Below are 24,452 nucleotides of genomic sequence, written 5' to 3'. Positions count from 1 at the left end.
TGGTATGACATTGAGAAGTGTAGAGGAACAAAGGTAACTGGGATTGCTTGTCCACAGATCCCTGAAGGTAGCTGGCCAGTTGGAAAAGTTGGTTAAGAAGTCATATGGAATGGGTGGCAGAAGCAAGGAACAGAACAGCAAGTGGGTTATGCTAGAACTGTATAAAATTCTGGTTAGGCCACAGCTGGAGTACTGCGTGCAGTTCTAGTCACCGCATTGAAGGAAGGACGTGAATACGCTGGAGAGGGTACAGAGGAGATTTACGTAGATGTTGCCGGGAGTGGAGCAACTTTGCTATGAGGACAGATTGGATTGGATGGGTTTGTTTTCCTTGGAACAGAGGAGACTGATGGGCGACAGCATTGAGGTTTATAAAAATAGGAGGGGCCTAGATATTGTCGATTGAAAGGTTCTATTTCACAGAGTGGAGTGGTCAACAACCAGGCTGCATAATTTAAAAGTAATTAGTGTAAGGGTTAAAGGGGATTTGAAGTGAACATTCTGCATGCAGATGTTTGTGAGGGTCTCAAACTCACTGCCTGAAAGCGTGGTGCAGGCAGAAACCATCACCACATTTAACAAGTTCTTAGATGTGCACATGAAATGCAATAAGGTGCAGGGGTACACGCCTCAAACTGGGCATTTGTTGGCCGGTGCAGATACGATGGGCTTAAATGACTCCTTCCAAGCTGTAAACCTCTATGATTAGAAATTATCGGTTAGGATTACTTTCATGATGCAAAACGTGGCAATCAGATAATTAATGGTGTATCCAGTGAAGAAGTGTTCGTGCAAGACTGGGGCTCGAACTCAGGAAGCTGAGATGAAGCATCTTATGAGGCTGCTGTTCGGTGCACGGTGAGCGTTGTCTCGAACGGTGGCATTTTGCAGCCCAATGAAGGGCGGTAAACCGCTGTTTGATGCTGCATTTTCCGCTTTCCGCCGGCAGCGGCTGATTGGAGAGTGTTGGAGCGGAAGTTAGGGCTTGTCCCGCCCTCACTCACTCTGGAGCTGGGGAATAGCGATTAGTCGATGGGTTTGTTTGTGGCTTGAATTTTCTGTTGTGAAGCGTGGCGGCATGGCAGGATCCTTTAATAATCTCTCACAGCTGACCTGAATGCACGGAATGTGCAGCTTTGAGATATGGTTTCTCCAGCGTCAGGGCTGGAAACGGGAGGGAGTGAGAGACACTGTGTAGAATTTGAGAGTGTACAGAACTGTAGAGAGAAATCAGCAAATGGAAACGCATCGTGAGCTACTGTACTCTGTTAATATTGAGCCACTAATATGAATGATTTAATTTTATCTAATCATTAATTGAACACGTTTGCATAATGTTTCCGCCCGGTTTCGAACCGGGCACCTTGCGCATGTTAGGCGAACGTGATAACCACTACACTACGGAAACGCCGTGGCAGTAACACCGTGGGGAACATAACCAGAGCTTTAACCTCAACAGCTGGACTACACTTCTGGAGCTTGTGTCACGAGAATAGAATGACGGTTCTATATTTAGCAAGGTTGTGAGTGTGGCAGGAATTGATCCCGTGTTTCTCTGCCTTTATACATAGGAACAGGAGTGGCCATTCCTCAGCAAGTGGTTAGAATCTGGAATACACTGCTCTAAAGGGCGGTGGAGTCAGACTCAATCTTATCTTTCAAAACGGAGTTGGATAAGTATCCGAATGAAACAAATTGCACAGCTGTGGGTAAATGACAGGGGAGTGAGACTTGTTGAGAGTTGGCATGGGCTCGACGGGCTGCAACCATTCCCTTATTCTTTGATTCTATAAGTTAGTGGAACATTTAATAGTGTGCATGTCAGCAGAATATTGAAAGGGACATGGATTCAGTCGGCACAACGACAGGTATCTGATTCAGAAGATTCGGGTGCACTAAAATTCGGGTTTAATGACTTTAAAAGCATCATTTTTGTTTTGTGAAGATTCGGTCAGAGAAATGTTTGGGAAAATAATTTTTTGCTGAAAAGGGCTCAGCACTTCATCTTCTTTTTGGCTGTTAGGGCCACACTTATTTGCGATGGTATTCTTCCTGAATGTATATTTGCTTTGCTGTTTCAAAATAACCGGTCCCTTACTCTACAGTCTCTCGCACTGTTTCCAACGTCTCATGTACATGTTGCCAGCAATGAACATTTTGAAGCACACTTCTAAAGCACAGTGTCCAAAATGGTTTATGGATTCAGAGGTAAAGTGCAGAGCACAGATAAGTTATTCAATTAAGGACTCTCCTTCAGTTAACATTTCTTTACTTGTGCAAATGAAGATCATCAGTCAATTAATGATGTTTTCCCATGAAGGCAGGATAACATTTAATGATTATGCATTTTCTAAGTAAAAGCCCATGTGTTTCAGGGCAAAGTGGCAAATTGGATCCAAATTTGGCTCAGAGGCAGGAAGCAAAGGGTAATGTTTGATGGATGTTTTTGTGACTGGAAGGATGTTTCCAGTGGGGTTCCACAGTTTTCAGTGCCAGATCCATTGCTTTTTATGGTATTTATCAATGATCTAAAGTTGAATATAGGTGTTATGATTACAAAGTTTTCAGGTGTTATTAAAATAGGCAGTGTGGTTGATAATGAAGAAGAAAGCTGGAGACTCCAGGAAGATATCAATCAACTGATAAGGGGGTAGAGCAGCGGCAAATGTAATTCAATCCAGAGATGTGAGAGATCGTGCATTTGTGGAGGGCAAACAAGGAAAGGGAATACACATCAACTGGTATGACATTGAGAAGTGTAGAGGAACAAAGGTAACTGGGATTGCTTGTCCACAGATCCCTGAAGGTAGCTGGCCAGTTGGAAAAGTTGGTTAAGAAGTCATATGGAATGGTTGCATTTATTGGCAGAAGCAAGGAACAGAACAGCAAGTGGGTTATGCTAGAACTGTATAAAATTCTGGTTAGGCCACAGCTGGAGTACTGCGTGCAGTTCTGGTCACCGCATTGAAGGAAGAACGTGAATACGCTGGAGAGGGTACAGAGGAGATTTACGTAGATGTTGCCGGAGTGGAGCAACTTTGCTATGAGGACAGATTGGATAGGATGGGTTTGTTTTCCTTGGAACAGAGGAGGCTGATCGGCGACAGCATTGAGGTGTATAAAAATAGGAGGGGCCTAGATATTGTTGATTAAAAGGGTCTATTTCACATAGTGGAGTGGTCAACAACCAGGCTGCATAATTTAAAAGTAATTAGTGTCAGGGTTAAAGGGGATTTGAAGTGAACATTCTGCATGCAGATGTTTGTGGGGGTCTCAAACTCACTGCCTGAACGTGTGGTGCAGGCAGAAACCCTCACCACATTTAACAAGTTCTTAGATGTGCACATGAAATGCAATAAGGTGCAGGGCTACACACCTAAAACTGGGCATTTGTTAGCCGGTGCAGATACGATGGGCTTAAATGACTCCTTCCATGCTGTAAACCTCTATGATTATATAATTATCGGTTAGGATTACTTTCATGATGCAAAACGTGGCAATCAGATAATTAATGGTGTTTCCATTGAAGAAGTGTTCGTGCAAGCTGGGGCTCGAACTCAGGAAGCTGAGATGAAGCATCTTATGAGGCTGCTGTTCGGTGTACGGGGAGCGTTGTCTCGAATGGTGGCATTTTGCAGCCCAGTGAAGGGCGGTAAACCGCTGTTTGATGCTGCATTCTCCGTTTTCCGCCGGCAGCGGCTGATTGGAGAGTGTGGGAGCGGAAGTTAGGGCTTGTCCCGCCCTCACTCACTCTGGAGCTGGGGAAGAGCGATGAGTCGATGGGTTTGTTTGTGGCTTTCATTTTCTGTTGTGAAGCGTGGTGGCGTGGCAGGATCCTTTAATAATCTCTCACAAGTGACCTGAATGCACGGAATGTGCAGCTTTGAGATATGGTTTCTCCAGCGTCAGGGTTGGAAACGGGAGGGAGTGAGAAACACTGTGTAGAATTTGAGTGTGGACAGAACTGTAGAGAGAAATCAGCAAATGGAACAGCATCGTGAGACACTGCACTCTGTTAATATTGAACCACTAATATGAATGATTTAATTTTATCGAATCATTAATTGAACACGTTTGCATAATGTTTCCACCCGGTTTCGAATGTGAGGCGAACGTGACAACGACTACACTACGGAAACGCTGTGCCATTAACATGGTTGGCAACATAACCAGAGCTTTAACCTCAACAGCTGGACTACACTTCTGGAGCTTGTGTGACGAGAATAGAATGGCGGTGCTATATTTAGCAAGGTTGTGAGTGTGGCAGGCATTGATCCCGTGTTTCTCTGCCTTTATACATAGGAACAGGAGTGGCCATTCCTCAGCAAGTGGTTAGAATCTGGAATACACTGCTCTAAAGGGCGGTGGAGTCAGACTCAATCTTATCTTTCAAAACGGAGTTGGATAAGTATCCGAATGAAACAAATTGCACAGCTGTGGGCAAATGACAGGGGTGGGACTTGTTGAGATTTGGCATGGGCTCGACGGGCTGCAACCATTCCCTTATTCTTTGATTCTGTAAGTTAGTGGAACATTTAATAGTGTGCATGTCAGCAGAATATTGAAAGGGACATGGATTCAGTCGGCACAACGACAGGTATCTGATTCAGAAGATTCGGGTGCACTAAAATTCGGGTTTAATGACTTTAAAAGCATCATTTTTGTTTTGTGAAGATTCGGTCAGAGAAATGTTTGGGAAAATAATTTTTTGCTGAAAAGGGCTCAGCACTTCATCTTCTTTTTGGCTGTTAGGGCCACACTTCTTTTCGATGGTATTCTTCCTGAATGTATATTTGCTTTTCTGTTTCACAATAAACGGTCCCTTGCACTACAGTCTCTCTCACTGTTTCCAACGTCCCATGTACATGTTACCAGCAAGGAACATTTTGAAGCAGACTTCTAAAGCACAGTGTCCAAAATGGTTTATGGATTCAGAGGTAAAGTGCAGAGCACAGATAAGTTATTCAATTAAGGACTCTCCTTCAGTTAACATTTCTTTAGTTGTGCAAATGAAGATCATCAGTCAATTAATGATGTTTTCCCATGAAGGCAGGATAACATTTAATGATTATGCATTTTCTAAGTAAAAGCCCATGTGATTCAGGGCGAAGTGGCAAATTGGATCCAAATTTGGCTCAGAGGCAGGAAGCAAAGGGTAATGTTTGATGGGTGTTTTTGTGACTGGAAGGATGTTTCCAGTGGGGTTCCACAGTTTTCAGTGCCAGATCCATTGCTTTTTATGGTATTTATCAATGATCTAAACTTGAATATAGGTGTTATGATTACGAAGTTTTCAGGTGTTATTAAAATAGGCAGTGTGGTTGATAATGAAGAAGAAAGCTGGAGACTCCAGGAAGCTTTCAATCAACTGATAAGAGGGTAGAGCAGTAGAAAATGGAATTTAATCCAGAGATGTGAGAGATCGCGCATTTGTGGAGGGCTAACAAGGAAAGGGAATACACATCATCTGGTATGACATTGAGAAGTGTAGAGGAACAAAGGTAACTGGGATTGCTTGTCCACAGATCCCTGAAGGTAGCTGGCCAGTTGGAAAAGTTGGTTAAGAAGTCATATGGAATGGTTGCATTTATTGGCAGAAGCAAGGAAGAGAACAGCAAGTGGGTTATGCTAGAACTGTATACAATTCTGGTGAGGCCACAGCTGGAGTACTGCGTGCAGTTCTGGTCACCGCATTGAAGGAAGAACGTGAATACGCTGGAGAGGGTACAGAGGAGATTTATGTAGATGTTGCCGGGAATGGAGCAACTTTGCTATGAGGACAGATTGGATAGGATGGGTTTGTTTTCCTTGGAACAGAGGAGGCTGATGGGCGACAGCATTGAGGTGTATATAAATAGGAGGGGCCTAGATATTGTTGATTAAAAGGGTCTATTTCACATAGTGGAGTGGTCAACAACCAGGCTGCATAAATTAAAAGTAATTAGTGTTAGGGTTAAAGGGGATTTGAAGTGAACATTCTGCATACAGATGTTTGTGGGGGTCTCAAACTCACTGACTGAAAGTGTGGTGCAGGCAGAAACCCTCACCACATTTAACAAGTTCTTAGATGTGCACATGAAATGCAACAAGGTGCAGGGGTACACACCTAAAACTGTGCATTCGTTGGCCGGTGCAGATACGATGGGCTTAAATGACTCCTTCCATGCTGTAAACCTCTATGATTATATAGTTATCGGTTAGGATTACTTTCATGATGCAAAACGTGGCAATCAGATAATTAATGGTGTTTCCAGTGAAGAAGTGTTCGTGCAAGCTGGGGCTCGAACTCAGGAAGCTGAGATGAAGCATCTTATGAGGCTGCTGTTCGGTGTACGGGGAGCGTTCTCTCCAACGGTGACATTTTGCAGCCCAGTGAAGACCGGTAAACCGCTGTTTGATGCTGCATTCTCCGCTTTCCGCCGGCAGCGGCTGATTGGAGAGTGTGGGAGCGGAAGTTAGGGCTTGTCCCGCCCTCACTCACTCTGGAGCTGGGAAAGAGCGATTAGTCGATGGGTTTGTTTGTGGCTTTAATTTTCTGTTGTGAAGCGTGGTGGCGTGGCAGGATCCTTTAATAATCTCTCACAGCTGACCTGAATGCACGGAATGTGCAGCTTTGAGATATGGTTTCTCCAGCGTCAGGGCTGGAAACGGGAGGGAGTGAGAGACACTGTGTCGAATTTGAGTGTGAACAGAACTGTCGAGAGAATTCAGCAAATGGAACAGCATCGTGAGACACTGCACTCTGTTAACATTGAACCACTAATATGAATGATTTAATTTTATCTGATCATTAATTGAACACGTTTGCATTATGTTTCCACCCGGTTTCGAATGTGATGCGAACGTGACAACCACTACACGACGGAAACGCTGTGCCATTAACATGGTTGGGAACATAACCAGAGCTTTAACCTCAACAGCTGGACGACACTTCTGGAGCTTGTGTCACGAGAATAGAATGACGGTGCTATATTTAGCAAGGTTGTGAGTGTGGCAGGAATTGATCCCGTGTTTCTCTGCCTTTATACATAGGAACAGGAGTGGCCATTCCTCAGAAAGTGGTTAGAATCTGGAATACACTGCTCTAAAGGGCGGTGGAGTCAGACTCAATCTTATCTTTCAAAACGGAGTTGGATAAGTATCCGAATGAAACAAATTGCACAGCTGTGGGTAAATGACAGGGGAGTGAGACTTGTTGAGAGTTGGCATGGGCTCGACGGGCTGCAACCATTCCCTTATTCTTTGATTCTATAAGTTAGTGGAACATTTAATAGTGTGCATGTCAGCAGAATATTGAAAGGGACATGGATTCAGTCGGCACAACGACAGGTATCTGATTCAGAAGATTCGGGTGCACTAAAATTCGGGTTTAATGACTTTAAAAGCATCATTTTTGTTTTGTGAAGATTCGGTCAGAGAAATGTTTGGGAAAATAATTTTTTGCTGAAAAGGGCTCAGCACTTCATCTTCTTTTTGGCTGTTAGGGCCACACTTCTTTTTGATGGTATTCTTCCTGAATGTATATTTGCTTTGCTGTTTCACAATAACCGGTCCCTTGCACTACAGTCTCTCTCACTGTTTCCAACGTCCCATGTACATGTTACCAGCAAGGAACATTTTGAAGCAGACTTCTAAAGCACAGTGTCCAAAATGGTTTATGGATTCAGAGGTAAAGTGCAGAGCACAGATAAGTTATTCAATTAAGGACTCTCCTTCAGTTAACATTTCTTTAGTTGTGGAAATGAAGATCATCAGTCAATTAATGATGTTTTCCCATGAAGGCAGGATAACATTTAATGATTATGCATTTTCTAAGTAAAAGCCCATGTGATTCAGGGCGAAGTGGCAAATTGGATCCAAATTTGGCTCAGAGGCAGGAAGCAAAGGGTAATGTTTGATGGGTGTTTTTGTGACTGGAAGGATGTTTCCAGTGGGGTTCCACAGTTTTCAGTGCCAGATCCATTGCTTTTTATGGTATTTATCAATGATCTAAACTTGAATATAGGTGTTATGATTCCGAAGTTTTCAGGTGTTATTAAAATAGGCAGTGTGGTTGATGATGAAGAAGAAAGCTGGAGACTCCAGGAAGATATCAATCAACTGATAAGAGGGTAGAGTAGTAGCAAATGGAATTTAATCCAGATATGTGAGAGATCGCGCATTTGTGGAGGGCTAACAAGGAAAGGGAATACACATCAACTGGTATGACATTGAGAAGTGTAGAGGAACAAAGGTAACTGGGATTGCTTGTCCACAGATCCCTGAAGGTAGCTGGCCAGTTGGAAAAGTTGGTTAAGAAGTCATATGGAATGGGTGGCAGAAGCAAGGAACAGAACAGCAAGTGGGTTATGCTAGAACTGTATAAAATTCTGGTTAGGCCACAGCTGGAGTACTGCGTGCAGTTCTAGTCACCGCATTGAAGGAAGGGCGTGAATACGCTGGAGAGGGTACAGAGGAGATTTACGTAGATGTTGCCGGGAGTGGAGCAACTTTGCTATGAGGACAGATTGGATTGGATGGGTTTGTTTTCCTTGGAACAGAGGAGACTGATGGGCGACAGCATTGAGGTTTATAAAAATAGGAGGGGCCTAGATATTGTCGATTGAAAGGTTCTATTTCACAGAGTGGAGTGGTCAACAACCAGGCTGCATAATTTAAAAGTAATTAGTGTAAGGGTTAAAGGGGATTTGAAGTGAACATTCTGCATGCAGATGTTTGTGAGGGTCTCAAACTCACTGCCTGAAAGTGTGGTGCAGGCAGAAACCATCACCACATTTAACAAGTTCTTAGATGTGCACATGAAATGCAATAAGGTGCAGGGGTACACGCCTCAAACTGGGCATTTGTTGGCCGGTGCAGATACGATGGGCTCAAAATGACTCCTTCCAAGCTGTAAACCTCTATGATTAGAAATTATCGGTTAGGATTACTTTCATGATGCAAAACGTGGCAATCAGATAATTAATGGTGTATCCAGTGAAGAAGTGTTCGTGCAAGACTGGGGCTCGAACTCAGGAAGCTGAGATGAAGCATCTTATGAGGCTGCTGTTCGGTGCACGGGGAGCGTTGTCTCGAACGGTGGCATTTTGCAGCCCAACGAAGGGCGGTAAACCGCTGTTTGATGCTGCATTTTCCGCTTTCCGCCGGCAGCGGCTGATTGGAGAGTGTTGGAGCGGAAGTTAGGGCTTGTCCCGCCCTCACTCACTCTGGAGCTGGGGAATAGCGATTAGTCGATGGGTTTGTTTGTGGCTTGAATTTTCTGTTGTGAAGCGTGGCGGCATGGCAGGATCCTTTAATAATCTCTCACAGCTGACCTGAATGCACGGAATGTGCAGCTTCGAGATATGGTTTCTCCAGCGTCAGTGCTGGAAACGGGAGGGAGTGAGAGACACTGTGCAGAATTTGAGAGTGTACAGAACTGTAGAGAGAAATCAGCAAATGGAAAAGCATCGTGAGCTACTGTACTCTGTTAATATTGAGCCACTAATATGAATGATTTAATTTTATCTAATCATTAATTGAACACGTTTGCATAATGCTTCCGCCCGGTTTCGAACCGGGCACCTTGCGCATGTTAGGCGAACGTGATAACCACTACACTACGGAAACGCCGTGGCAGTAACACCGTGGGGAACATAACCAGAGCTTTAACCTCAACAGCTGGACTACACTTCTGGAGCTTGTGTCACGAGAATAGAATGACGGTTCTATATTTAGCAAGGTTGTGAGTGTGGCAGGAATTGATCCCGTGTTTCTCTGCCTTTATACATAGGAACAGGAGTGGCCATTCCTCAGCAAGTGGTTAGAATCTGGAATACACTGCTCTAAAGGGCGGTGGAGTCAGACTCAATCTTATCTTTCAAAACGGAGTTGGATAAGTATCCGAATGAAACAAATTGCACAGCTGTGGGTAAATGACAGGGGAGTGAGACTTGTTGAGAGTTGGCATGGGCTCGACGGGCTGCAACCATTCCCTTATTCTTTGATTCTATAAGTTAGTGGAACATTTAATAGTGTGCATGTCAGCAGAATATTGAAAGGGACATGGATTCAGTCGGCACAACGACAGGTATCTGATTCAGAAGATTCGGGTGCACTAAAATTCGGGTTTAATGACTTTAAAAGCATCATTTTTGTTTTGTGAAGATTCGGTCAGAGAAATGTTTGGGAAAATAATTTTTTGCTGAAAAGGGCTCAGCACTTCATCTTCTTTTTGGCTGTTATGGCCACACTTATTTTCGATGGTATTCTTCCTGAATGTATATTTGCTTTGCTGTTTCAAAATAACCGGTCCCTTACTCTACAGTCTCTCGCACTGTTTCCAACGTCTCATGTACATGTTACCAGCAATGAACATTTTGAAGCACACTTCTAAAGCACAGTGTCCAAAATGGTTTATGGATTCAGAGGTAAAGTGCAGAGCACAGATAAGTTATTCAATTAAGGACTCTCCTTCAGTTAACATTTCTTTACTTGTGCAAATGAAGATCATCAGTCAATTAATGATGTTTTCCCATGAAGGCAGGATAACATTTAATGATTATGCATTTTCTAAGTAAAAGCCCATGTGTTTCAGGGCAAAGTGGCAAATTGGATCCAAATTTGGCTCAGAGGCAGGAAGCAAAGGGTAATGTTTGATGGGTGTTTTTGTGACTGGAAGGATGTTTCCAGTGGGGTTCCACAGTTGTCAGTGCCAGATCCATTGCTTTTTATGGTATTTATCAATGATCTAAAGTTGAATATAGGTGTTATGATTACAAAGTTTTCAGGTGTTATTAAAATAGGCAGTGTGGTTGATAATGAAGAAGAAAGCTGGAGACTCCAGGAAGATATCAATCAACTGATAAGGGGGTAGAGCAGCGGCAAATGTAATTCAATCCAGAGATGTGAGAGATCGTGCATTTGTGGAGGGCTAACAAGGAAAGGGAATACACATCAACTGGTATGACATTGAGAAGTGTAGAGGAACAAAGGTAACTGGGATTGCTTGTCCACAGATCCCTGAAGGTAGCTGGCCAGTTGGAAAAGTTGGTGAAGAAGTCATATGGAATGGTTGCATTTATTGGCAGAAGCAAGGAACAGAACAGCAAGTGGGTTATGCTAGAACTGTATAAAATTCTGGTTAGGCCACAGCTGGAGTACTGCGTGCAGTTCTGGTCACCGCATTGAAGGAAGAACGTGAATACGCTGGAGAGGGTACAGAGGAGATTTACGTAGATGTTGCCGGAGTGGAGCAACTTTGCTATGAGGACAGATTGGATAGGATGGGTTTGTTTTCCTTGGAACAGAGGAGGCTGATGGGCGACAGCATTGAGGTGTATAAAAATAGGAGGGGCCTAGATATTGTTGATTAAAAGGGTCTATTTCACATAGTGGAGTGGTCAACAACCAGGCTGCATAATTTAAAAGTAATTAGTTTCAGGGTTAAAGGGGATTTGAAGTGAACATTCTGCATGCAGATGTTTGTGGGGGTCTCAAACTCACTGCCTGAACGTGTGGTGCAGGCAGAAACCCTCACCACATTTAACAAGTTCTTAGATGTGCACATGAAATGCAATAAGGTGCAGGGCTACACACCTAAAACTGGGCATTTGTTGGCCGGTGCAGATACGATGGGCTTAAATGACTCCTTCCATGCTGTAAACCTCTATGATTATATAATTATCGGTTAGGATTACTTTCATGATGCAAAACGTGGCAATCAGATAATTAATGGTGTTTCCATTGAAGAAGTGTTCGTGCAAGCTGGGGCTCGAACTCAGGAAGCTGAGATGAAGCATCTTATGAGGCTGCTGTTCGGTGTACGGGGAGCGTTGTCTCGAATGGTGGCATTTTGCAGCCCAGTGAAGGGCGGTAAACCTCTGTTTGATGCTGCATTCTCCGTTTTCCGCCGGCAGCGGCTGATTGGAGAGTGTGGGAGCGGAAGTTAGGGCTTGTCCCGCCCTCACTCACTCTGGAGCTGGGGAAGAGCGATGAGTCGATGGGTTTGTTTGTGGCTTTCATTTTCTGTTGTGAAGCGTGGTGGCGTGGCAGGATCCTTTAATAATCTCTCACAAGTGACCTGAATGCACGGAATGTGCAGCTTTGAGATATGGTTTCTCCAGCGTCAGGGCTGGAAACGGGAGGGAGTGAGAAACACTGTGTAGAATTTGAGTGTGGACAGAACTGCAGAGAGAAATCAGCAAATGGAACAGCATCGTGAGACACTTCACTCTGTTAATATTGAACCACTAATATGAATGATTTAATTTTATCGAATCATTAATTGAACACGTTTGCATAATGTTTCCACCCGGTTTCGAATGTGAGGCGAACGTGACAACGACTACACTACGGAAACGCTGTGCCATTAACATGGTTGGGAACATAACCAGAGCTTTAACCTCAACAGCTGGACTACACTTCTGGAGCTTGTGTCACGAGAATAGAATGACGGTGCTATATTTCGCAAGGTTGTGAGTGTGGCAGGAATTGATCCCGTGTTTCTCTGCCTTTATACATAGGAACAGGAGTGGCCATTCCTCAGCAAGTGGTTAGAATCTGGAATACACTGCTCTAAAGGGCGGTGGAGTCAGACTCAATCTTATCTTTCAAAACGGAGTTGGATAAGTATCCGAATGAAACAAATTGCACAGCTGTGGGTAAATGACAGGGGAGTGAGACTTGTTGAGATTTGGCATGGGCTCGACGGGCTGTAACCATTCCCTTATTCTTTGATTGTATAAGTTAGTGGAACATTTAATAGTGTGCATGTCAGCAGAATATTGAAAGGGACATGGATTCAGTCGGCACAACGACAGGTATCTGATTCAGAAGATTCGGGTGCACTAAAATTCGGGTTTAATGACTTTAAAAGCATCATTTTTGTTTTGTGAAGATTCGGTCAGAGAAGTGTTTGGGAAAATAATTTTTTGCTGAAAAGGGCTCAGCACTTCATCTTCTTTTTGGCTGTTAGGGCCACACTTCTTTTCGATGGTATTCTTCCTGAATGTATATTTGCTTTTCTGTTTCACAATAACCGGTCCCTTGCACTACAGTCTCTCTCACTGTTTCCAACGTCCCATGTACATGTTACCAGCAAGGAACATTTTGAAGCAGACTTCTAAAGCACAGTGTCCAAAATGGTTTATGGATTCAGAGGTAAAGTGCAGAGCACAGATAAGTTATTCAATTAAGGACTCTCCTTCAGTTAACATTTCTTTAGTTGTGCAAATGAAGATCATCAGTCAATTAATGATGTTTTCCCATGAAGGCAGGATAACATTTAATGATTATGCATTTTCTAAGTAAAAGCCCATGTGATTCAGGGCGAAGTGGCAAATTGGATCCAAATTTGGCTCAGAGGCAGGAAGCAAAGGGTAATGTTTGATGGGTGTTTTTGTGACTGGAAGGATGTTTCCAGTGGGGTTCCACAGTTGTCAGTGCCAGATCCATTGCTTTTTATGGTATTTATCAATGATGTAAACTTGAATATAGGTGTTATGATTACGAAGTTTTCAGGTGTTATTAAAATAGGCAGTGTGGTTGATAATGAAGAAGAAAGCTGGAGACTCCAGGAAGCTTTCAATCAACTGATAAGAGGGTAGAGCAGTAGCAAATGGAATTTAATCCAGAGATGTGAGAGATCGCGCATTTGTGGAGGGCTAACAAGGAAAGGGAATACACATCATCTGGTATGACATTGAGAAATGTAGAGGAACAAAGGTAACTGGGATTGCTTGTCCACAGATCCCTGAAGGTAGCTGGCCAGTTGGAAAAGTTGGTTAAGAAGTCATATGGAATGGTTGCATTTATTGGCAGAAGCAAGGAAGAGAACAGCAAGTGGGTTATGCTAGAACTGTATAAAATTCTGGTGAGGCCACAGCTGGAGTACTGCGTGCAGTTCTGGTCACCGCATTGAAGGAAGAACGTGAATACGCTGGAGAGGGTACAGAGGAGATTTATGTAGATGTTGCCGGGAATGGAGCAACTTTGCTATGAGGACAGATTGGATAGGATGGGTTTGTTTTCCTTGGAACAGAGGAGGCTGATGGGCGACAGCATTGAGGTGTATATAAACAGGAGGGGCCTAGATATTGTTGATTAAAAGGGTCTATTTCACATAGTGGAGTGGTCAACAACCAGGCTGCATAATTTAAAAGTAATTAGTGTAAGGGTTAAAGGGGATTTGAAGTGAACATTCTGCATACAGATGTTTGTGGGGGTCTCAAACTCACTGCCTGAAAGTGTGGTGCAGGCAGAAACCCTCACCACATTTAACAAGTTCTTAGATGTGCACATGAAATGAAACAAGGTGCAGGGGTACACACCTAAAACTGGGCATTTGTTGGCCGGTGCAGATACGATGGGCTTAAATGACTCCTTCCATGCTGTAAACCTCTATGATTATATAATTATCGGTAAGGATTACTTTCATGATGCAAAACGTGGCAATCAGATAATTAATGGTGTTTCCAGTGAAGAAGTGTTCGTGCAAGCTGGGGCTCGAACTCAGGAAGCTGAGATGAAGCATCTTATGAGGCTGCTGTTCGGTGTACGGGGAGCGTTGTCTCGAACGCTGGCATTTTGCAGCCCAGTGAAGAGAAGCAAACCGCTGTTTGATGCTGCATTCTCCGCTTTCCGCCGGCAGCGGCTGATTGGAGAGTGTGGGAGCGGAAGTTAGGGCTTGTCCCGCCCTCACTCACTCTGGAGCTGGGAAAGAGCGATTAGTCGATGGGTTTGTTTGTGGCTTTAATTTTCTGTTTTGAAGCGTGGTGGCGTGGCAGGATCCTTTAATAATCTCTCACAGCTGACCTGAATGCACGGAATGTGCAGTTTTGAGATATGGTTTCTCCAGCGTCAGGGCTGGAAACGGGAGGGAGTGAGAGACACTGTGTAGAATTTGAGTGTGTACAGAACTGTAGAGAGAAATCAGCAAATGGAACAGCATCGTGAGACACTGCACTCTGTTAATATTGAACCACTAATATGAATGATTTAATTTTATCTCATCATTAATTGAACACGTTTGCATAATGTTTCCGCCAGGTTTCGAAGCGGGAACCTTTCGCGTGTGAGGCGAACGTGATAACCACTACACTACGGAGACGCTGTTGCAGTAACATTGTTGGGAACATAACCAGAGCTTTAACCTCAACAGCTGGACTACACTTCTGGAGCTTGTGTCACGAGAATCGAATAACGGTGCTACATTTAGCAAGGTTGTTAGTGTGGCAGGAATTGATCCCGTGTTTCTCTGCCTTTATACATAGGAACAGGAGTGGCCATTCCTCAGCAAGTGTTTAGAATCTGGAATACACTTCTCTAAAGGGCGGTGGAGTGAGACTCAATCTTATCTTTCAAAACAGATTTGGATAAGTATCCGAATGAAAAAAATTGCACAGCTGTGGGTAAATGACAGGGGCGTGAGATTTGTTGAGAGTTGGCATGGGCTCGACGGGCTGCATCCATTCCCTTATTCTTTGATTCTATAAGTTAGTGGCACATTTAATAGTGTGCATGTCAGCAGAATATTGAAAGGGACATGGATTCAGTCGGCACAACGAGAGGCATCTGATTCAGAAGATACGGGTGCACGAAAATTCCGGTTTAATGACTTTAAAAGCATCATTTTTGTTTTGTGAAGATTCGGTCAGAGAAATGTTTGGGAAAAGAATTTTTTGCTGAAAAGGACTCAGCACTTCATCTTCTTTTTGGCTGTTAGGGTCACACTTCTTTTCGATGGTATTCTTCCAGAATGTATATTTTCTTTGCTGTTTCACAATAAACAGTCCCTTGCACTACAGTCTATCTCACTGTTTCCAAAGTCCCATGTACATGTTACCAGCAATGAACATTTTGAAGCAGGCAGAAACCCTCACCACATTTAACAAGTTCTTAGATGTGCACATGAAATGCAATAAGATGCAGGGGTGCATACATAAAACTGGGCATTTGTTGGCCGGTGCAGATACGATGGGCTTAAATGACTCCTTCCATGCTGTAAACCTCTATGATTATATAATTATCGGTTAGGATTACTTTCATGATGCAAAACGTGGCAATCAGATAATTAATGGTGTTTCCAGTGAAGAAGTGTTCGTGCAAGCTGGGGCTCGAACTCAGGTAGCTGAGATGAAGCATCTTATGAGGCTGCTGTTCGGTGTACGGGGAGCGTTGTCTGGAACGGTGGCATTTTGCAGCCCAGTGAAGGGCGGTAAACCGCTGTTTGATGCTGCATTCTCCGCTTTCCGCCGGCAGCGGCTGATTGGAGAGTGTGGGAGCGGAAGTTAGGGCTTGTCCCGCCCTCACTCACTCTGGAGCTGGGGAAGAGCGATTAGTCGATGGGTTTGTTTGTGGCTTTAATTTTCTGTTGTGAAGCGTGGTGGCGTGGCAGGATGCTTCAATAATCTCTCACAGCTGACCTGAATGCACGGAATGTGCAGCTTTGAGATATGGTTTCTCCAGCGTCAGGGCTGGAAACGGGAGGGAGTGAGAGACACTGTGTAGAATTTGAGTGTGAACAGAACTGTAGAGAGAAATCAGCAAATGGAACAGCATCGTGAGACACTGCACTCTGTTAACATTGAACCACTAATATGAATGATTTAATTTTATCTAACAATTAATTGAACACGTTTACATAATGTTTCCGCCCGGTTTCGAACCGGGGACCTTTCGCGTGTTAGGCGAACGTGATAACCACTACACTACGGAAACGCTGTTGCAGTAACATTGTTGGGAACATAACCAGAGCTTTAACCTCAACAGCTGGACTTCTGGAGCTTGTGTCACGAGAATCGAATAACGGTGCTATATTTAGCTAGGTGGTGAGTGTGGCAGGAATTGATCCCGTGATTCTCTGCCTTTATACATAGGAACAGGAGTGGCCATTCCTCAGCAAGTGGATAGAATCTGGAATACACTTCTCTAAAGGGCGGTGGAGTCAGACTCAATCTTAACTTTCAAAACGGAGTTGGATAAGTATCCGAATGAAAAAAATTGCACAGCTGTGGGTAAATGACAGGGGAGTGAGATTTGTTGAGAGTTGGCATGGGCTCGACGGGCTGCAACCATTCCCTTATTCTTTGATTCTATAAGTTCGTGGCACATTTAATAGTGTGCATGTCAGCAGAATATTGAAAGGGACATGGATTCAGTCGGCACAACGAGAGGCATCTGATTCAGAAGATTCGGGTGCACGAAAATTCGGGTTTAATGCCTTTAAAAGCATCATTTTTGTTTTGTGAAGATTCGGTCAGAGAAATGTTTGGGAAAATAATTTTTTGCTGAAAAGGGCTCAGCACTTCATCTTCTTTTTGGCTGTTAGGGCCACACTTCTTTTCGATGGTATTCTTCCAGAATGTATATTTTCTTTGCTGTTTCACAATAACCAGTCCCTTGCACTACAGTCTATCTCACTGTTTCCAACGTCCCATGTACATGTTACCAGCAAGGAACATTTTGAAGCAGACTTCTAAAGCACAGTGTCCAAAATGGTTTATGGATTCAGAGGTAAAGTGCAGAGCACAGATAAGTTATTCAATTAAGGACTCTCCTTCAGTTAACATTTCTTTAGTTGTGCAAATGAAGATCATCAGTCAATTAATGATGTTTTCCCATGAAGGCAGGATAACATTTAATGATTATGCATTTTCTAAGTAAAAGCCCATGTGATTCAGGGCGAAGTGGCAAATTGGATCAAAATTTGGCTCAGAGGCAGGAAGCAAAGGGTAATGTTTGCTGGGTGTTTTTGTGACTGGAAGGATGTTTCCAGTGGGGTTCCACAGTTTTCAGTGCCAGATCCATTGCTTTTTATGGTATTTATCAATGATCTAAACTTGAATATAGGTGTTATGATTACGAAGTTTTCAGGTGTTATTAAAATAGGCAGTGTGGTTGATAATGAAGAAGAAAGCTGGAGACTCCAGGAAGATATCAATCAACTGATAAGGCGGTAGAGCAGTGGCAAATTGAATTTAATCGAGAGATGTGAGAGATCGCGCATTTGTGGAGGGCTAACCAGGAAAGGGAATACACATCAAGTGGTATGATATTGAGAAGTGTAGAGGAACAAAGGTAACTGGGATTGCTTGTCCACAGATCCCTGAAGGAAGCTGGCCAGTTGGAAAAGTTGGTTAAGAAGTCATATGGAATGGTTGCATTTATTGGCAGAAGCAAGGAACAGAACAGCAAGTGGGTTATGCTAGAACTGTATAAAATTCTGGTTAGGCCACAGCTGGAGTACTGCGTGCTGTTCTGGTCACCGCATTGAAGGAAGAACGTGAATACGCTGGAGAGGGTACAGAGGAGATTTACGTAGATGTTGCCGGGAGTGGAGCAACTTTGCTATGAGGACAGATTGGATAGGATGGGTTTGTTTTCCTTGGAACAGAGGAGGCTGATGGGCGACAGCATTGAGGTGTATAAAAATAGGAGGGGCCTAGATATTGTTGATTAAAAGGGTCTATTTCACATAGTGGAGTGGTCAACAACCAGGCTGCATAATTTAAAAGTAATTAGTGTAAGTGTTAAAGGGGACTTGAAGTGAACATTCTGAATGCAGATGTTTGTGGGGGTCTGAAACTCACTGCCTGAAAGTGTGGTGCAGGCAGAAACCCTCACTACATTTAACCAGTTCTTAGATGTGCACATGAAATGCAATAAGGTGCAGGTGTACACAACTAAAACTGGGCATTTGTTGGCCGGTGCAGATAGGATGGGCTTAAATGACTCCTTCCATGCTGTAAACCTCTATGATTATATAATTATCGGTTAGGATTACTTTCATGATGCAAAACGTGGCAATCAGATAATTAATGGTGTTTCCATTGAAGAAGTGTTCGTGCAAGCTGGGGCTCGAACTCAGGAAGCTGAGATGAAGCATCTTATGAGGCTGCTGTTCGGTGTACGGGGAGCGTTCTCTCGAACGCTGGCATTTTGCAGCCCAGTGAAGGGCGGTAAACCGCTGTTTGATGCTGCATTCTAGGCTTTCCGCAAGGCAGCGGCTGATTGGAGAGTGTGGGAGCGGAAGTTAGGGCTTGTCCCGCCCTCACTCACTCTGGAGCTGGGAAAGAGCGATTAGTCGATGGGTTTGTTTGTGGCTATAATTTTCTGTTGTGAAGCGTGGTGGCGTGGCAGGATCCTTTAATAATCTCTCACAGCTGACCTGAATGCACGGAATGTGCAGCTTTGAGATATGGTTTCTCCAGCGTCAGGGCTGGAAACGGGAGGGAGTGAGAGACACTGTGCAGAATTTGAGTGTGAACAGAACTGCAGAGAGAAATCAGCAAATGGAACATCATCGTGAGACACTGCACTCTGTTAACATTGAACCACTAATATGAATGATTTAATTTTATCTTATCATTAATTGAACACGTTTGCATAATGTTTCTGCCCGGTTTCGAACCGGGGACCTGTCGCGTGTTAGGCGAACGTGATAACCACTACACTACGGAAACGCTGTGGCAGTAACATTGTTGGGAACATAACCAGAGCGTTAACCTCAACAGCTGGACGACACTTCTGGAGCTTGTGTCAGGAGAAGAGAATAACGGTGCGAGATTTAGCAAGGTTGTGAGTGTGGCAGGAATTGATCCCGTGTTTCTCTGCCTTTATACATAGGAACAGGAGTGGCCATTCCTCAGCAAGTGGTTAGAATCTGGAATACACTTCTCTAAAGGGCGGTGGAGTCAGACTCAATCTTATCTTTTAAAACGGAGTTGTATAAGTATCCGACTGAAAGAAATTGCACAGCTGCGGGTAAATGACAGGGGAGTGAGACTTGTTGAGAGTTGGCATGGGCTCGACGGGTTGCAACCATTCCCTTATTCTTTGATTCTATAAGTTAGTGGCACATTTAATAGTGTGCATGTCAGCAGAATATTGAAAGGGACATGGATTCAGTCGGCACAACGAGAGGCATCTGATTCAGAAGATTCGGGTGCACGAAAATTCGGGTTTAATGACTTTAAAAGCATCATTTTTGTTTTGTGAAGATTCGGTCAGAGAAATGTTTGGGAAAAGAATTTTTTGCTGAAAAGGGCTCAGCACTTCATCTTCTTTTTGGCTGTTAGGGCCACACTTCTTTTCGATGGTATTCTTCCAGAATGTATATTTTCTTTGCTGTTTCACAATAACCAGTCCCTTGCACTACAGTCTATCTCATTGTTTCCAACATCCCATGTACATGTTACCAGCAAGGAACATTTGGAAACAGACTTCTAAAGCACAGTGTCCAAAATGGTTTATGGATTCAGAGGTAAAGTGCAGAGCACAGATAAGTTATTCAATTAAGGACTCTCCTTCAGTTAACATTTCTTTAGTTGTGCAAATGAAGATCATCAGTCAATTAATGATGTTTTCCCATGAAGGCAGGATAACATTTAATGATTATGCATTTTCTAAGTAAAAGCCCATGTGATTCAGGGCGAAGTGGCAAATTGGATCCAAATTTGGCACAGAGGCAGGAAGCTAAGGGTAATGTTTGATGGGTGTTTTTGTGACTGGAAGGATGTTTCCAGTGGGGTTCCACAGTTTTCAGTGCCAGATCCATTGCTTTTTATGGTATTTATCAATGATCTAAACTTGTATATAGGTGTTATGATTACGAAGTTTTCAGGTGTTATTAAAATAGGCAGTGTGGTTGATAATGAAGAAGAAAGCTGGAGACTCCAGGAAGATATCAATCAACTGATAAGAGGGTAGAGCAGTGGCAAATTGAATTTAATCCAGAGATGTGAGAGATCGCGCATTTGTGGAGGGCTAACAAGGAAAGGGAATACACATCAACTGGTATGACATTGAGAAGTGTAGAGGAACAAAGGTAACTGGGATTGCTTGTCCACAGATCCCTGAAGGTAGCTGACCAGTTGGAAAAGTTGATTAAGAAGTCATATGGAATGGTTGCATTTATTGGCAGAAGCAAGGAACAGAACAGCAAGTGGGTTAGGCTAGAACTGTATAAAATTCTGGTTAGGCCACAGCTGGAGTACTGCGTGCAGTTCTGGTCACCGCATTGAAGGAAGAACGTGAATACGCTGGAGAGGGTACAGAGGAGATTTACGTAGATGTTGCCGGGAGTGGAGCAACTTTGCTATGAGGACAGATTGGATAGGATGGGTTTGTTTTCCTTGGAACAGAGGAGGCTGATGGGCGACAGCTTTGAGGTTTATAAAAATAGGAGGGGCCTAGATATTGTTGATGAAAAGGGTCTATTTCACAGAGTGGAGTGGTCAACAACCAGGCTGCATAATTTAAAAGTAATTAGTGTAAGTGTTAAAAGGGATTTGAAGTGAACATTCTGCATGCAGATGTGTGTGAGGGTCTCAAACTCACTGCCTGAAATGTGGTGCAGGCAGAAACCCTCACCACATTTAACCAGTTCTTAGATGTGCACATGAAATGCAATAAGGTGCAGGGGTACACACCTAAAACTGGGCATTTGTTGGCCGGTGCAGATACGATAGGCTTAAATGACTCCTTCCATGCTGTAAACCTCTATGATTATATAATTATCGGTTAGGATTACTTTCATGATGCAAAACGTGGCAATCAGATAATTAATGGTGTTTCCAGTGAAGAAGTGTTCGTGCAAGCTGGGGCTCGAACTCAGGAAGCTGAGATGAAGCATCTTATGAGGCTGCTGTTCGGAGCACGGGGAGCGTTGTCTCGAACGGTGGCATTTTGCAGCCCAGTGAAGGGCGGTAAACCGCTGTTTGATGCTGCATTCTCCGCTTTCCGCCGGCAGCGGCTGATTGGAGAGTGTGGGAGCGGAAGTTAGGGCTTGTCCCGCCCTCACTCACTCTGGAGCTGGGAAAGAGCGATTAGTCGATGGGTTTGTTTGTGGCTTTAATTTTCTGTTGTGAAGCGTGGTGGCGTGGCAGCATCCTTTAATAATCTCTCACAGCTGACCTGAATGCACGGAATGTGCAGCTTTGAGATATGGTTTCTCCAGCGTCAGGGCTGGAAACGGGAGGGAGTGAGAGACACTGTGTAGAATTTGAGTGTGAACAGAACTGTAGAGAGAAATCAGCAAATGGAACAGCACCGTGAGACACTGCACTCTGTTAACATTGAACCACTAATATGAATGATTTAATTTTATCTTATCATTAATTGAACACGTTTGCATAATGTTTCCGCCCGGTTTCGAACCGGGGACCTGTCGCGTGTTAGGCGAACGTGATAACCACAACACTACGGAAACGCTGTGGCAGTGACATTGTTGGGAACATAACCAGAGCGTTAACCTCAACAGCTGGACGACACTTCTGGAGCTTGTGTCAGGAGAAGAGAATAACGGTGCTAGATTTAGCAAGGTTGTGAGTGTGGCAGGAATTGATCCCGTGTTTCTCTGCCTTTATACATAGGAACAGGAGTGGCCATTCCTCAGCAAGTGGTTAGAATCTGGAATACACTTCTCTAAAGGGCGGTGGAGTCATACTCAATCTTATCTTTCAAAACGGAGTTGTATAAGTATCCGACTGAAAGAAATTGCACAGCTGCGGGTAAATCACAGGGGAGTGAGACTTGTTGAGAGTTGGCATGGGCTCGACGGGCTGCATCCATTCCCTTATTCTTTGATTCTATAAGTTAGTGGCACATTTAATAGTGTGCATGTCAGCAGAATATTGAAAGGGACATGGATTCAGTCGGCACAACGAGAGGCATCTGATTCAGAAGATTCGGGTGCACGAAAATTCGGGTTTAATGACTTTAAAAGCATCAGTTTTGTTTTGTGAACATTCGGTCAGAGAAATGTTTGGGAAAATAATTTTTTGCTGAGAAGGGCTCAGCACTTCATCTTCTTTTTGGCTGTTAGGGCCACACTTCTTTTCGATGTTATTATTCCAGAATGCATATTTTCTTTGCTGTTTCACAATAAACAGTCCCTTGCACTACAGTCTATCTCACTGTTTCGAACGTCTCATGTACATGTTACCAGCAATGAACATTTTGAAGCAGACTTCTAAAGCACAGTGTCCAAAATGGTTTATGGATTCAGAGGTAAAGTGCAGAGCACAGATAAGTTATTCAATTAAGGACTCTCCTTCAGTTAACATTTCTTTAGTTGTGCAAATGAAGATCATCAGTCAATTAATGATGTTTTCCCATGAAGGCAGGATAACATTTAATGATTATGCATTTTCTAAGTAAAAGCCCATGTGATTCAGGGCGAAGTGGCAAATTGGATCCAAATTTGGCTCACAGGCAGGAAGCAAAGGGTAATGTTTGATGGGTGTTTTTGTGACTGGAAGGATGTTTCCAGTGGGGTTCCACAGTTTTCAGTGCCAGATCCATTGCTTTTTATGGTATTTATCAATGATCTCAACTTGAAGATAAGTGTTATGATTACGAAGTTTTCAGGTGTTATTAAAGTAGGCAGTGTGGTTGATAATGAAGAAGAAAGCTGGAGACTCCAGGAAGATATCAATCAACTGATAAGGGGGTAGAGCAGTGGCAAATTGAATTTAAACCAGAGATGTGAGAGATCGCGCATTTGTGGAGGGCTAACAAGGAAAGGGAATACACATCAACTGGTATGACATTGAGAAGTGTAGAGGAACAAAGGTAACTGGGATTGCTTGTCCACAGATCCCTGAAGGTAGCTGGCCAGTTGGAAAAGTTGGTTAAGAAGTCATATGGAATGGTTGCATTTATTGGCAGAAGCAAGGAAGAGAACAGCAAGTGGGTTATGCTAGAACTGTATAAAATTCTGGTTAGGCCACAGCTGGAGTACTGCGTGCAGTTCTGTTCACCGCATTGATGGAAGAACGTGAATACGCTGGAGAGGGTACAGAGGAGATTTACGTAGATGTTGCCGGGAGTGGAGCAACTTTGCTATGAGGACAGATTGGATAGGATGGGTTTGTTTTCCTTGGAACAGAGGAGGCTGATGGGCGACAGCATTGAGGTGTATAAAAATAGGAGGGGCCTAGATATTGTTGATTAAAAGGGTCTATTTCACATAGTGGAGTGGTCAACAACCAGGCTGCATAATTTAAAAGTAATTAGTGTAAGGGTTAAAGTGGATTTGAAGTGAACATTCTGCATGCAGATGTTTGTGGGGGTCTCAAACTCACTGCCTGAAAGTGTGGTGCAGGCAGAAACCCTCACCACATTTAACCAGTTCTTAGATGTGCACATGAAATGCAATAAGGTGCAGGGGTACACATCTAAAACTGGGTATTTGTTGGCCGGTGCAGATACGATGGGCGTAAATGACTCCTTCCATGATGTAAACCTCTATGATGAAATAATTATCGGTTAGGATTACTTTCATGATGCAAAACGTGGCAATCAGATAATTAATGCTGTTTCCAGTGAAGAAGTGTTCGTGCAAGCTGGGGCTCGAACTCAGGAAGCTGAGATGAAGCATCTTATGAGGCTGCTGTTCGGAGCACGGGGAGCGTTGTCTGGAACGGTGGCATTTTGCAGCCCAGTGAAGGGCGGTAAACCGCTGTTTGATG

The 24,452-nt window shown here is 43.6% G+C and overlaps 5 non-coding genes across 5 annotated transcripts; all 5 read right to left on the bottom strand.

Annotated features, from left to right (window-relative positions):
- Positions 1-1,335: 1,335 nt before the first annotated feature.
- Positions 1,336-1,408, bottom strand: trnav-aac (transfer RNA valine (anticodon AAC)). Its single transcript has one exon. It is a non-coding gene; the product is annotated as a tRNA-Val (tRNA).
- Positions 1,409-9,536: 8,128 nt separating this feature from the next.
- Positions 9,537-9,609, bottom strand: trnav-aac (transfer RNA valine (anticodon AAC)). Its single transcript has one exon. It is a non-coding gene; the product is annotated as a tRNA-Val (tRNA).
- Positions 9,610-16,625: 7,016 nt separating this feature from the next.
- On the bottom strand, positions 16,626-16,698 carry trnav-aac (transfer RNA valine (anticodon AAC)). The gene has a single exon. It is a non-coding gene; the product is annotated as a tRNA-Val (tRNA).
- Positions 16,699-19,369: 2,671 nt separating this feature from the next.
- Positions 19,370-19,442, bottom strand: trnav-aac (transfer RNA valine (anticodon AAC)). The gene has a single exon. It is a non-coding gene; the product is annotated as a tRNA-Val (tRNA).
- Positions 19,443-22,116: 2,674 nt separating this feature from the next.
- Positions 22,117-22,189, bottom strand: trnav-aac (transfer RNA valine (anticodon AAC)). Its single transcript has one exon. It is a non-coding gene; the product is annotated as a tRNA-Val (tRNA).
- Between the last annotated feature and the right edge of the window lie 2,263 nt (positions 22,190-24,452).

Source organism: Pristiophorus japonicus, chromosome 3, assembly GCF_044704955.1.
Source record: "Pristiophorus japonicus isolate sPriJap1 chromosome 3, sPriJap1.hap1, whole genome shotgun sequence".
NCBI lineage: Eukaryota > Metazoa > Chordata > Chondrichthyes > Pristiophoridae > Pristiophorus > Pristiophorus japonicus.
This window is presented reverse-complemented; position numbering and strand designations above follow the sequence as displayed.